General features: G+C 40.4%; 1 protein-coding gene across 1 annotated transcript in view; it reads left to right on the top strand.

Moving 5' to 3' along the window:
* The window catches only part of SCD1 (stomatal cytokinesis defective / SCD1 protein (SCD1)), a 470,752-nt gene that overhangs the window by 60,227 nt on the left and 396,230 nt on the right, over window positions 1-14,295 (top strand). The window lies entirely within an intron of this gene.

Raw genomic sequence — 14,295 nt, 5'->3', positions numbered from 1 at the left:
AGGGGAAGATCATTCAGATCTTCCATTAGGCTTTGGTGACTCATTGATGGCATGGGGGACTTCATTAGCATGGCAGGTGGGCCAATAGGATGATATCAGGAGAAGCTCACGTGAGTGAGACACTATCTCTGCAGGGATTGGGTGGTATCTTCGAGAGTATACTCCTGGAGTGGATAGGATGGCCTACGTGGTAGGACAACTTCCCGAGGAGTTGGGCATATTGCCACATTATCATGATCCCCTACTCATTGATGGTATACAGTGGACTACTGATACTTATACTGGGCAGGATAGTCAGTGGAGCAAGGGGAGCTTCAGGTGGGACAGGATGACATGGGATCTTGGTATTGAGGGATTCTGTCATGTCAGGACAGTCCAGAGGTTAGGGACGAGTCAATGGCGCATCTGGGACCTGGGCACATTTTTGCAGTGACAATGGGGAGCAACAACTAGAGAGAGCATTGTTCGGCAGTTGCTTGCAGACAAGCAACGTTTTGGCGGGGAGGACTATGATATTCCCACTTTGTAATGTTGCTAAGGGAAATATCAACCTTGCCCAATTTTGTCTTATTTCATGTTTGCACTTAGGAGATGTGGGTGCAAAGGCCCCACATGAATTTTGGGATTAAGTGGGGGCCCAAACATAAGGAAGGAAGGGAAATATTGCGGCTCTAGTGGAGCATGGGGGCCACCCCATGGAGAATTACGACACACATGTGGAAGACACTCTCATTGGAGCGAAGTTGGTGGGGAAACTCAAGCTGGGCCCACATGGGCATCTTGGAGGCTCTTTGAGTAAATAGAGCAAGAGGCACTCATTTTGGTCATTCATTCATCTATTCAGAAATTGTGCCTTTGACATAATACGCTTGAGCTAAAGCTAAGTCTGCAGTGTTGTTTAGCACATGAGTGTCTCTAAGCGGAGATCTCAACCCTTACTTCGGTGGACTTCGAGTGCCAGCCCAAGGAGGGAGGCCTACCTATACCAGTTCGTACCAACAGTAGGGAGTGCGAGTTTGTGGAGAGGATTGGCAACAACGACACAGAGACTATGCAGTTATTGGAGGTGACACACTTGGAGGTTGGAGAGTGAAGGGAGTTAGGGGCTGAAACTTGAGGTGGAGTCCAGAGAAGTGTTGTGCGGGCTTTTCTAGCATTTTGGGCGGAGCAACAAACACAACATTTGCTACAAGTTACATCTTATGCTTGTGGAGTAGGGCTAAGCATTTGGGGTTCAATTTTGGAGTGTCAAAACTAGGACAAACCCTTTCTGGGTTTTTCTAGGTTTATTGAGGAGAGGCCAAGATTAATTTGGCATATTTTTTTGGTCAAATTTGAGGGGTCAAACAGGGGCCCCAACTCAGCCAATAGCTAGAGGAGCAACAACCTAAGTCACTGGGTTCAGCGAATTTAATCCTTGGGATTCAAAATTCGTCGAACCTCAGGCAAATTTGAACAAGTTCGATTTTGTTTTCTGAAGAAAATACCGAACTTGAATGTCGAACCCAAATGTTGAACTCGAACGTCGAATTTTTTTTGTTTAAGTTCGCTTTGATTTGGTTAAAAAGTTTGAATTTGTATGTGAGTTAGGGTTTCATTAGGCCGAGCACCGTTTAACAATTAAAACAAAAAAATAACAGTGACCCAACCTGCCATTTATGTTTTTCCATGGCCCGCCTTTTGTGTTGATTCACAAATCACAAACAACGTACCCATCTACTACGCCGTGTACCCAACTCTAGTCTCCAGTCTCTTGCGACGTCGACTCCACTGTCCAGTCTCCAGTCTCCCACCCGGCTGGCGACGTCGTGTACGCCAAGATCTCAGTGCTCGTCGCTCGAGCCTCGAGTCTCGACCATCAACTTTCAAGTTCTTACTCTCTCGCTCGTCGATCAAGTGGTCGCACTGCATCTCGCTCGGCTCAGTGGAACTGGATTCTCGCTCAGCGTGACAGCAAGCCGGAACCCGCAGCGTGACAACAAGCCTTCTGCTTCTTGGTTCTCAGCGTCACAAAAAGCTGCAGCCCACACTCTGCAGACTCCCAACTCACAACCTATAGGCTACATGCCCCACGCAACACCCTCACATCCACTTGATCTCTGAGCCATTAGAACAGGCTTTCGTTCCTCTTCCTCTTCCTCCACACAGTGACACAGTCACGGACTCAGGAGCCAAATCCGACCTGGACAGGGGACGACAGTGAGCAGTCCAGGTAGTCAAAATGCACATTTTTTATTATTATTAATTAAAACTTAATATATACAATTTAGTAGCTAAAATTTAGGTTTTTTTTAATATAGTGTCTGGACTCTCAGGCTTCAGCCTTGAGAGATCTAGACTGTTTAAATTTATTTTATAAACTATAGTTTCATTCTGAAAAAAATATAAAACTAATTAAAATGTAAATTAAAAAAAAATTGTAGATATTTCAGGCTTCACCTCAGTCTTCAACAATCAGAACCTTCAAATTTCAATGGCACCCCCAAAATCAACTGCTGTAGCATGGAATTTTGTCAAAAAAGAGGGGAAAAATCTTTTGTGTCAGTTGTGTGGACATCAATTTACTGGCTCTTTAACTAGAGCAGTGGATCACCTTCTCAGTATTAGCAATGGAAGTGGTGGTGGTGTTAAAGGCTGTACTAAGATCTTTGATGAACAAAAAACCGCAGTGGAGAAAGACTATTTCACTTCAAAGATGGAAGAGGAGAAAAGGGAAAATAAGAGGCAGTGAATTGAGAGGGAGATTGCCATGTCTTCCTCAAACACCATTAATTCAATCTCAGCCATTGGTGGATCAAGTTCTACTCAAGTAAAAACCAGTGTTCCACGAGGGCATGTACCCCAGGTCGGGTGCACGTAGCCCTCGCACCCCAAGCACCCGGGATGGGGGCACATTTCTCCAGTGTGGGGGATGCGACTCTCCAAAAGGGGGACGCCCTAGGCGCCCCCCTCAAAATGGACTATGTGTCCCTCCTTAAATTTTCTTGTACACAATGATTTATGACAAGGGAAACCTAGTATTTGACCATATTGCCCTACTAATGCTATGCAATTCATGGTAATGTTAAATTCTTAAAGTAAAAGTGACATTCTCCTTTATCTTTCATTTTCATCCTTTTAATTAAATTTTTAACATTACCATGAAATGACTCGGGATGTTTGAGAGTGGTTTTGAACTCGTTGGATTTCATATGGAGAAAGCAGAATTTTAGATCACACTCAAAATCCAGTGGACTTAACAGTTTTTCATGAACTCAGGATTCGATGGATTGCAATGTTTCCATTGCATTTTGTCACGTACAAGGGTATGGAATTAGTATTTAATCAAGGGTTCTAAGCCCTCTGTGTACTTTAGAGTAACTTTTAGACTCATCACTCCATTGTTTCTAGGTTTTAGTTATATCAATTTACTATTCCAGTCTTCAGATTTCAGTATCTATTATAGTCTATTTTGCTTAGTACTAATTAGATTCTAGAATGATGAATGATGAATTTTAATTTTAAATCAATTTGGAATCTAGAATGATGAATGATGAATGATGAATTTAATTTTTAAATCAATATAGATTCTAGAATGGTGAATAATGAATGATGAATATGGATCAGAGTATTTCATTATTGAATCTCATGGTCTATGGATGAATCATGTATGTATTAGTAAGGATGATGAGTATGGATCAATGTATTTCATTATTTAATTCAGTTATGTATGAATCATTGTATTTATGGTTTCATTATTGAATATGAATTTGAAATATATATATATATATATATATATTAAAAAAGAAAAAAAATTATATACCCTGATGTCTCCCCGTCCCCCCAAAATTTCCCCAAAATTTGAGGGTACTCCCATTCATCCCCCTTGTGCGTTTCCCCGTCCCGGAGTATTGGTGGAACATTGGTAAAAATAGATGGAACCAAAACATAAAATCAATTATGGAAACTTGTGGAGAGACAAGAAGTTGATGATGATGTTGCAAAATTCTTCTATGCATGTGTAATTCCCTTTAATGTGGCAAAGGGTCCATATTTTAAAAATGTAATTAAAAAGGCCATTGATTTTGAGAAGGGCTATGTTCCTCCCAGATCTGATGCTTTAAGGACCACTTTGCTAAACAAAACAAGAGACAGAGTGACAAAAAAGTTGGTTGAGATTAAAGAGTCTTGGAAGCATACAGGATGCACAATTTTGAGTGATGGTTGGTCAGATTTGTGTCATCGCCCATTTATCAATGTGCTTGTTTATAGTCCTCAAGGGGTACTTTTCTTGAAGGCAGTTAATGCAATGGATCAAATGAAGACATCTGAATTTATTTTTGGAATTTTGTATGAAGCAATTCAAGAGGTTGGAGAGAAAAATGTGGTCCATGTTATTACAGATAATGCATCAAATCGTGTTGGTGCATGGAAGATGATTATGGAAAAGTATAATCACATTTATTGGACCCCTTGTGCAGCTCACTGCTTGGATTTAATGTTGCATGATTTAGCCAAATTTCATTGGGTCAATGAGACAATGTGAAGAGCCAAAACAATTTCAAACTTCATCATCAACTATCGTTTCACTTTGAGCATATATAGGAAGAATGCATCAAAAGAGTTGTTGAGGCTTTGTGATACAAGGTTTGCCACTTTTATACTACTCTGAAAAGAGTTGTTGAGGAAAAAGCAAGCCTAAGCGCTGTTTTCTACAATACTGAGTGGGAGAGATCTCCCCTTTCAAAAGAAACTTAGGGGAACAAATAGTACTCAATAATGGCTTTTGGGAAAATGCAAACAAGGTTTTAAAAATATGTGGCCCAATTGTAAATGTGCTCCGCATGGTTGATGGTAACAAGCCTTGTATAGGTTTTGTTTATGAAAGCATTGATCATTGCAAAGAGGCCATTGCAAGTGCTTTTAATAATGTGGAAGCTGATTACCAAGAGATATGGGATTTAATTGTTCAAAGATGAAAGATGATGCATAGTCCATTACATGCAGCAACATGCTATTTGGACCCTAGATTGTTTGGGTTATCAAGACATAGGGATGAAGAAGTCATGAATGGACTTATCCAGGCTATTGAGAAGCTAAATCCAGATCCAACAATTGCAGGTTTGATTAGATCTCAGTTGAGGGCATATAGGTTAGAAGAAGGGTTATTTGGAACACAATCAACAAAGTATGATAGGAGCATAAGTGATCCAGCAACATGGTGGGAATTTTATGGATTAGAGGCACCATAATTGCAAAATTTTTCAATTCATATCTTAAGGAAGGGATCAAGTGCATCAACATGTGAAAGGAATTGGAGTTCTTTTGACCACATTCATTCCAAGAAAAGAAATAGATTGTTATCTGGAAGATTATAAGATCTTGTTTATGTTCGTATTAACTTGCAGTTGGCTTTGAAAAATGTGGCTAAAGAGTCATCCAATTCCTCTACTCCGTGGATCGATCCCGTTCCAAATGCATCAAGGGATGAAGCTGATTTTTACATTGATAGTGACATTGATGGGGAATTGAGTGATGAATCTGATGCTGAAGCATCTAGCGGATTCATAGCTCCTACTACTCTTGATGATATAGAACTTTTTGATATAACAAGTGGGCCATCGGAACATCAAGAATAAAACTTATGCTCACGTTTTAGGCTTATAGTTTACTTTTTGCATGAACACTTTTCTAAAATAGCCAAGCTACTTTAAACTTTCGAGTTTATATATTTTGAATACTTTTTTATCAAATTGTTTTTCAATATATAAATCTGATATGGCCCACGGTTTTGTTGAATTTGATATGGGTGCCAATGTGTATGATGAATTTCTCACCTTGTTTACAATGTATGGAAGTTGGTTCTTTATTGGCACTCGCTTTCATGGTCTATAAAATTATATGTGGAAATGATTTAAATGTTTGAGCAATAATTCTATGTGTTTGCAATGTGTGCATTATGGACTTTGAAATATGCATATATATATATACATTTTTTTTTTCAAATTTCTATATGTCGAATTTTATGTTGAACTTTATCGGCAAAATTTTAGGTGCCGAACTTTATTCGAATTTTAAGGTCGCCGAAATCGAACACGAACACGAACGTGGTGACTTAGGCAACAACTAGAGAGAGCATTGTTTGATAGTTGCTTGCAAACAAACAACGTTTTGGCGAGGAGGACTCTGATATTTCCACTTACCAATATTGCTAAGGGAAATATCAATCTTGCCCAATTTTTCCTTATTTCATGTTTGCACGTAGGAGATGTAGGTACTGTTATCACTCAAAACTTTTCCTTAGAAGTTTCGGAAGAAGGGAAGGCTTCGAGGTAACCACAAACCAACTTTTAAGCATAGGCTCTGGCCAACCTATGGCTCAGAGAGGGCTCTCTCTATATAATTTAGCTATGTTTGCTTAGATATTAGGCTAGTTCTAGAGTTCAGGGGAGTTTTTGATTTGTATAAAGATTTGGTGGTGGAATCCTTGCAACATGCTGATAGGTTGATGCCTTTAGGCCATTGGGCAATGGAGTCAAAGAAGGGGTAGCAAAGCTGTAGTTAAATCACTAAAGGGAGTGTTCAAGGGGCAAGACAGCAGAGTGAAGTACAAATCCTTGGACTAAATGGTGAAATGAGTCTTAACAGGGGTGAGAGGGCAATCAAGAATCCTCAGACTGAGGCTAAGATGGGAGAACAACAGTGAATCATGAGTAAAAGGCAATTAAGAATCCTTTATTATAGACCAAAGGAGAAACTACGAAAGCTAAGGAGCAATTAAGAATTCCCTGGCTAAGATAGTTTAAGAGAAAACATTAAGAATGTATAACAGTAAGACAGAGTGCAGTCAAGCAAATTCTGAAATAATATTCAAGTTAGACATTCAGACTTCTGAAACACTTAAGATTATGAAACAACTTTAAGGGAGATAAAACAACACAAGAAAATTACTCATTTGTACTCCGCTTTACACATGAATCCCTTGAAATATCTGATCTTTATTCATCAATCCAGCATGCTGGCCCAGTCAGTGATACAAAAGCTTTTACAGTCTTTGAACAAAATTCTATTGAAAGTATAAGAATCCACCCCTCATACTTCGAAATATGAAGTATATATACAAAAATATTTACAAAATATCTCAAAACAACTTGAGACTTAATCTAGGGAATAAAAATAGCTTCTTGCATGAAGATAGAGACAGATGTTGAACTGCTTCATGCTGTCCCTTTTATTGTGGTGTTGCTGGTTGTTTCAGTTGAGTTGGAGCCCTTTAAGCTGGCTGATATTTGTAGCATTTCTACGCTGGAATCTTCTTTACTTTCATCTTTCAACTGATACTCTTTGACCCTACTGCTCTACTTTTACCTGTTTTAACTAGTTGCCTTCATTTACTGTGCAGTAACTTTCTAATGTAAATTTATTACAGTAAATCTGTCATGTTTTCCCACCATTCCGCATCAGGTAGTTTTACATTCATCATCCTTCTGTAGATTTCATTTGCCTCTGTGTACTTTGCAAAATTTGGCTTAGTGAGGAACAAATGTTTCACCTCATGCTCTAGGAAAAACAAGTTCTCCAATGTGTCATATAACACTTTGCCTGTTGGTAGGGCTTTAATGGCTGAAGAACTTGCTTGTTCCTTAGCCAATTTTCTTAGTCTATCTCCATAGTCCAGTTGGGGCATGAGTTTGTCATTGATGACCATAGGACTGGGAAGACCCTTCTCCCTCAAAATCTGAAACTTAGCCATGAACCTATCAATGGCTACCTGCATGTTATGGCACTTCTCTTCTAAGTTAAGCATAAGGTTTCTTTTGGAAAGAACCTTCCTAATCTCTAGAATGGCCTCAGTCCTATCTTCTATGTTAAGCTCATGGAGCTCATATCTGTTCTTGCTATTTAGGAAGTGGATGAGTCGATTGGCATCCTCTGGTTTATCCCCCAGTTCTTCCTTTACTTTTTGGATAGCTTCAGTAGCTATCTTCACTAATTCTGTCTGCTCAAATATAACTTGAATTGATGGCCAAATATCATTGACATAGTCAATGATATTGGCCCAGAGCATTTCTTTGGTTTGTCCCAGTGGTTTTTGTAGTGTTAAATCCTTCTCCAGGATTTTGATTCTCTCACCCATTCTTAGTGCCTTTTGTGTTTCTTCTTTTTGCTGGAGTTGGGCAAGTTTACAATCAGTTTCCAGACTTGCTACCTTTTCCTTTAGTCTCTTCATCTCTATAGCCTGGATAGACATCTCTTCCATGGCTTTGACTAATTCTGCTGCTTTCTCTCCCTGTGTACCTGTTGTTGTTGTAGATTTTGTTGTTACTGGCAATGCTGTGGTAGGTGGAGCTGTGGGTGCCAACGATGCTGCCAGTGTGGAAGGAACTGCTGTAGATACTGTGGGGATGACAGTTCTAGAAGTTGTGGCCAAGTCACTTTGCTTCGACTGAATTAAAGTGTCCAACTCCTTCTCTGTCTCCTTGAGTTGATCGTTCAACTTCAGGACCAAGTCCATGAGCTCTTCATGGCCTTGCTGTGCTTCTAGGACTTCCTTTGTCTGTGGGTGATGCAGTTGGGGTATCTTTAGCTGCTTCTTGAGTGCAACAATGTCATCATTTTTCTTTTTAATCAGCTGCTCCGTAGCTTTGATATCTTTGGGATCATGTCCCATCTCTATGATCAAGTCTTCCAAGGACTTGATTCTATTATCCTTGGCCTATGAGGAGGCCTTCTCCAACTGAAATTGTGCTGATATATTGTTTAGGGAGTTCTGTAATTGGTGGGCAGCAATGGCCTTCCCTGTTAATGTGGAGTATATCATCTCCCTTGTTTGCTTGTGTAGTTCAATTTGGTTAATGGGATGAATATCCCTTGCCAGTACTTCAAAATCCACCTTTTTGAAATCTGATGCTGCCCTTGGCTGTTGAGTGGTTGGCTTGATAAAAGTCATCTGCATTTTCCCCTCTTTGATATCAAAGGCTGACATTAGCCTTGTTTGATTAGTGGGGGTCATCTTCAGATATTGGGCATATGTTTGGGCCTTAAGCCTCTCATTTCTGGCTTTGATCTCTTTGTATCTTTCCTTAATATCTTGGTCCTTATCTGTAGGCATTCTGAAGGAAGATACCTCAACACTTTGCTGCCTCATCAACATCTGAGTCTGTGATGTGGAAGGCTCCTGCACACTCCCAGATGGAGTGGTGGGCCTGCTTCTTTCAACCTCTGTGTTGGTGACCTCAGCTGAGTCGTCAGTGAATTCTTGCTTAGAGGCTGGATTGGGCTTTTGCCTTTTGTTTGATTCTTGCTGTACATCAGAAGTAGGCATTCCTGAAGTGGAAGCCCCTTCTTTGTTCCTTTTTGGGACCTTCTCCTCATTCTGAGGAGTTTGCATGACTGGATGGGCACTTGAAGTAGTTGCTGGTTCTTCTGATGGTTCTGTCCTGGTTGACTATTCTGGCACTTGCAGGAAAGAACCCTCATCAAGTTGTTTTTCCAGATCTATTAATGTGTTTTCCATAGCAACTTCAGTATTATCCCTGTCTTCTAACGTGTTTTCCACCCATTGCAATTGGTTGGCATACTTTTCTATCTCAGGGATGCGGTGATGGATATAGGGAGCCATCTTGTTTTTCTGCCTTCTTTTGCAGATGAAATCCAAGGGATCATATCTCCATATGAAGCTCTGTTTTAATTTTAATCTCTGATGATCATGTCTGCCTCCTTTCCAGCTTCTTTGCTATTACAAATAAAAGGACCCAATTGGTCTTTGATCTTGAGCTGGGCTTTCTTTTTGGCTTTAACAAAGTTTACCTCATCTGAATTTATTATCTGCCTGTAGTACTCCAGGGCAAATAACCTCATTGGGAGGTATTTAGGTAGTTTGTATGGGGCCAGCTGGCACCCATAAATCTTGATTTCAGTGTGGTTTTGGTACAAGTACCAATCTCCCACCTGATGATTGATGTTTAGATGAAGGACTCTCCTAATCTCAGGACTGATTCTTGGTGGAGGGGTTCCACTGAGCATGGTCATCACAAGGTGGACAAAGGAATCTATGAATTCATTGTATGAATAGGGGGAGGAATATTGATGAATCAATGGGGTCTAGAAGATGACTGATCTTGGTTGGCCCTTGGTGTCCAACTTTTGCAAGGTAAGTGGGAATTTATCTGCTTGGAAGTATAGGAAAAGGTGATACAAGACGGAGGAGTATTTGAAGACTCTCTCATTACTCATTCTGAGGAACTATTCATGCATCCTGTCAGCTATGAACTGAGCATAGTCATATATGACAACAGGAGGCTACCCTGGAGTGTATATGGACATGAAAGCTAGGATGATTTCATCAATGTATTCACTTGTGGAGTAACCCAAAACACAAGATATCATGGATACAATATTTCTGCCCCAAGGAGAAAATATAGTTGCTACATATGGAGGGGGGTCTTTGGGGGTATACTTCTCTTCTATGATGAAGGTTTGGATTAATTGGGCCAATCTTGCAGGGCTGAGTTTGGGATATAAGTCCAACAGGTCTCCAATTGAGAGGGGAGTCAAGTTTTGGCCAGGCTGGAGTTGTAGCATCTCATTTATAGATTCAGCAGTGATAGTGAAAAGTATGGCCTGGTTAGGGGACATGACTGCTCTTTGACTGGGGACATAGTTGGCATGGCACATATGTACAATTTCAGGGAAAATGTGGACTTGGGGGAACTGGTACTTGGGAAAATTTGACTCCCAAAGGCCAATTTCATCAGCATGGTTCAGGAACTGGTCCCTACTTTGGCAGTGAATTTTGAGCAGGAGCTCTATGACAGAGGTATCTTTTATCTGGAAATCTCTATCAGCTAAGGGAAGGTGGTCCAGGTCTAAGTGGGGTGTAGAGATGGGTCTCACATCCATGGCAATTGGGGCAGCCATTCTCAGTTCTTGTGGATTTGAGTATGGGGGAGGTGATTTACAGTTTTTTAGGGCAACGATGGTTCAACACAGAGTAGGCTTGAGTTCTTGAGTTTCTTCAATTAATTTTAAACTTAACTAAGAATACTCAATCACTGGTTTCTTTGAAATTGACAGGGTGTTTGATGAATTGTGGCTTAAATACCTGGAACTGGGTTGAAATGGTTCTGAGCAAGGCGGTTGGCGACTACAAATGGTTGAAGGGGTTCTGTATAGGCTGCAAGGTTGTTTGGGTGGTTTGCGGCGTCTTTGGAATGTAGTTGGACGGGGTTGACGACTTCAACGTTAGCAGGTGGTGTGCATGCGTACAGAGGTTTACAGTTAAAATTCTAGTGAAAACAAATGATTTGGGGCTTTTTGGTTTTATGTGCGAAAAGTCAGTTTTGGTGGGTACGGGGTGAACAGTGGTCATTTTGTCGTGTAGCGGGCGGGCGGTAAACAGTTTCTATCGCACCGCTTTTGGGTGCTCGGTGGTATTTGGGAGGGGTCGCCCGATTCCATTCATCGGCTGACACGTAGCATTGGGGGCTGGTGGAAAAACCACTTTTTCGGGCGGGTAAGGGACGGACATCGGGTTGGCCCGATATGGATGAGGGCTGTCGGATGAGGAGGGAGACGATCACACGGTGATCGGGTGGGGAAGCTGCACGGAGGCTAGTGGGGGGCCTGACGGGCGCTTAAGTGCGGCGGTATCGGGGTTAATGATGGATTAAGGCGGGATTAAGCCATCGGGGTAATTAGCGGAGGATTTAATTGGGGTTTTGCCTAACATAATCGCAGATCGATTAGTTAGTGGGTTTTTTGTCGGGTTGACTATATATTATAGTTTATATTTAAACTAGGGTGTAGGGTTAATTAATATGTAGGAGTTACATATATACGGGGAAATGGGTTTTATTATCGGGATTTTAATATAATAAATTAGTAGTTAATAAAGAATGGGCGGAAAAGGGACACAACACACTAAGCAAATGCTTTTTCGTGATTTGAATGCTTTTCACATATTAACATTAATACTTAGGGTAATGTGTTTCGGTGGGTTTTTGATATGAAAATGCTTTATGTGGAGGGAAAATGCTTTTCCTAGGCAAACATGTTTTATCCTTAGGAAATGAACATTATTTAGGAAAATGAATGAACTGAAGGGGGGGGGGGGATGAATTTTTATGAGGGGAATTTAGTACTTGATATCCATAAATCATTGAGCCAAGGGTCCGGTCCTTCCAAAAGTCAGAGAAATGCTCTGAGCCTCTTTGACTTAAAGGTTTTAAGTACTTTGAACTTTATTTATAGGAAATTAGTTAAGTAAAAGGTGAAATGAATGGAGGAAGTTAATTAATTGACTTTGAAATCCATTTGCATGCTTGATTTTTCATTCATATCTGGAACTTTTATGATGAGAATGATAAATATGCTTTTGTCTAATCAATCATCATACTTCTGCAACCTTTCTCCTACTTACCCATCTACTTTTCCTACCATTTTTACTTCACTTTATTAGGGTGCATTTGAGCTAGCAAACCCTTATCAAATATTTTCCTTTTTCTTTACAATAGTAACCTAACTAAATCTAACTTTATTACATCCAAGGGCTCAGATTAAATAGTTGAGCACCTTTTATTTACTTTACCTATCTAATTATCTGCCAAGGTTACACTGTTTGGCCAGATTTTTATTCTCTACCTATAGACATGAAATTGAAAACATGAAATAGCCAAGTTTAAACATTTTGACTATCATGGATTGTGGCAAGGATCACAAGCTGCACACAATATTTTATTATGCATAAAAGTAAATAGGAGTGGCATTTTGGTTTGCTCACTTTCATGGTCTTTTTCCTTTTCTTGGGGTTCATATTTTTTCATCTTTTTTGACCTTTTTGTTCTTTTTGTCCTTTGATTATTCTTTTAGGACATACTCTCTTTTCATTTTTTATTTTTCAATATGGAAAACAGTTGCAGAAAGCAAAGGTATGTATATATTACAAGGCTTAACCTTAACCATTCAAAATTATGATTCATATTGGTATAGGAACCTAACAGGTTCAGAGGCCCCACATGAATTTTGGGATTAAGTGGGGGCCCAAACATTAGGAAGGAAGGGAAATATTGCGACTCTAGTGGAGCATGGGGGCTCCACCCCATGGACCATGGAGAATTACGACCCACATGGGGAAGATACTCTCATTGGAGCGAAGTTGGTGGGGAAACTCAAGATGGGCCCACATGGGCATCTTGGAGGCTCTTTGATAAATAGAGCAAGAGGCACTCATTTTGGTTATTCATTCATCTATTCAGAAATTGTGTCTTTGATATAGCACGCTTGAGCTGAAGCCAAGCCAAGCCTGCAGTGCTGTTTAGCACACAAGTGTCTCTAAGCGGAGATCTCAACCTTTGCTTTGGTGGATTTTGAGTGCTAGCCCAAGGAGGGTGTCCTACCTATACCAGTTCGTACCGGCAGTAGGGAGTGCGAGTTTATGGGGAGGATAAGCAGCAACAACACAGGGACTACGCAGTCCTTGGAGGAGGCATGCTTCGAGGTTGAGGAGTGAAGGGACTTAGGGGCTGAAACTTGAGGTGGAGTTTGGGAAAGTGTTTTGGAGGCTTTTCCAGCATTTTGGCGGAGCAACAAACGCAACATTTGCTATAGGTTACATCTTCTGCTTGTGGAGGAGGGCTAAGCATTTGGGGGTCAATTTTAGAGCGTCAAAACTAGGGCAAACCCTTTCTGGGTTTTTCTAGGTTTATTGAGGAGAGGCCAAGATTAATTTGGAAGAATTTTTTGGGCAGATTTGATGGGTCAAACAAGGGCCCCAATTCAGCCAACAGTTAGAGGAGCTAGGGAAAAATTGGGTCGAAATTCCAAGGTCAACATTTGGACAATTTCTTCGTGGGTTTTTGTGGGTTATTGGTGGAGAGCTCGGGATTGATTTCCCGGAATTTTCTGAGCATTCGAGGAGGTCCTAGCAACAGTTCTTTGCAGCTAACAACATATTTTCTTGGTAGTTTCAGTGCAGAGGCAGGAGAGAGCAACAACATATTTGAAAGGGATTTCTTATTGTTCATTTGGGCTTAGCTAGCTTGCCTTGAGCAAGCCCATGTGCACTCTTTCCAGCACCACATTGTACCCTTTTACTTATTAATAAAATGGCTTGGATCAACGTAGTTCATGGAGATTTCTGGTTGTTAAATGTGCTGTAAATTTTTGTGTGTTTCTGCTATGTTTGCTTTGTTTAACATTGTATATTTCCATTAGGAATATTGCACACCTCGTGTAATCCTTGTTATTTTTTGCTAGTACATTCTAACCTAAAGGGGATTCCCTTTTTTTTAGTAAATAAACTTTGCTTATTCCATA

Source organism: Pinus tabuliformis, chromosome 6 (genome assembly GCF_031772625.1).
Source record: "Pinus tabuliformis cultivar Carrire ecotype Pingquan chromosome 6, CPIR1, whole genome shotgun sequence".
Lineage (NCBI taxonomy): Eukaryota > Viridiplantae > Streptophyta > Pinopsida > Pinales > Pinaceae > Pinus > Pinus tabuliformis.
Note: the sequence above shows the minus strand (reverse complement) of the source record. Positions and strands in the feature narration are given on the sequence as shown.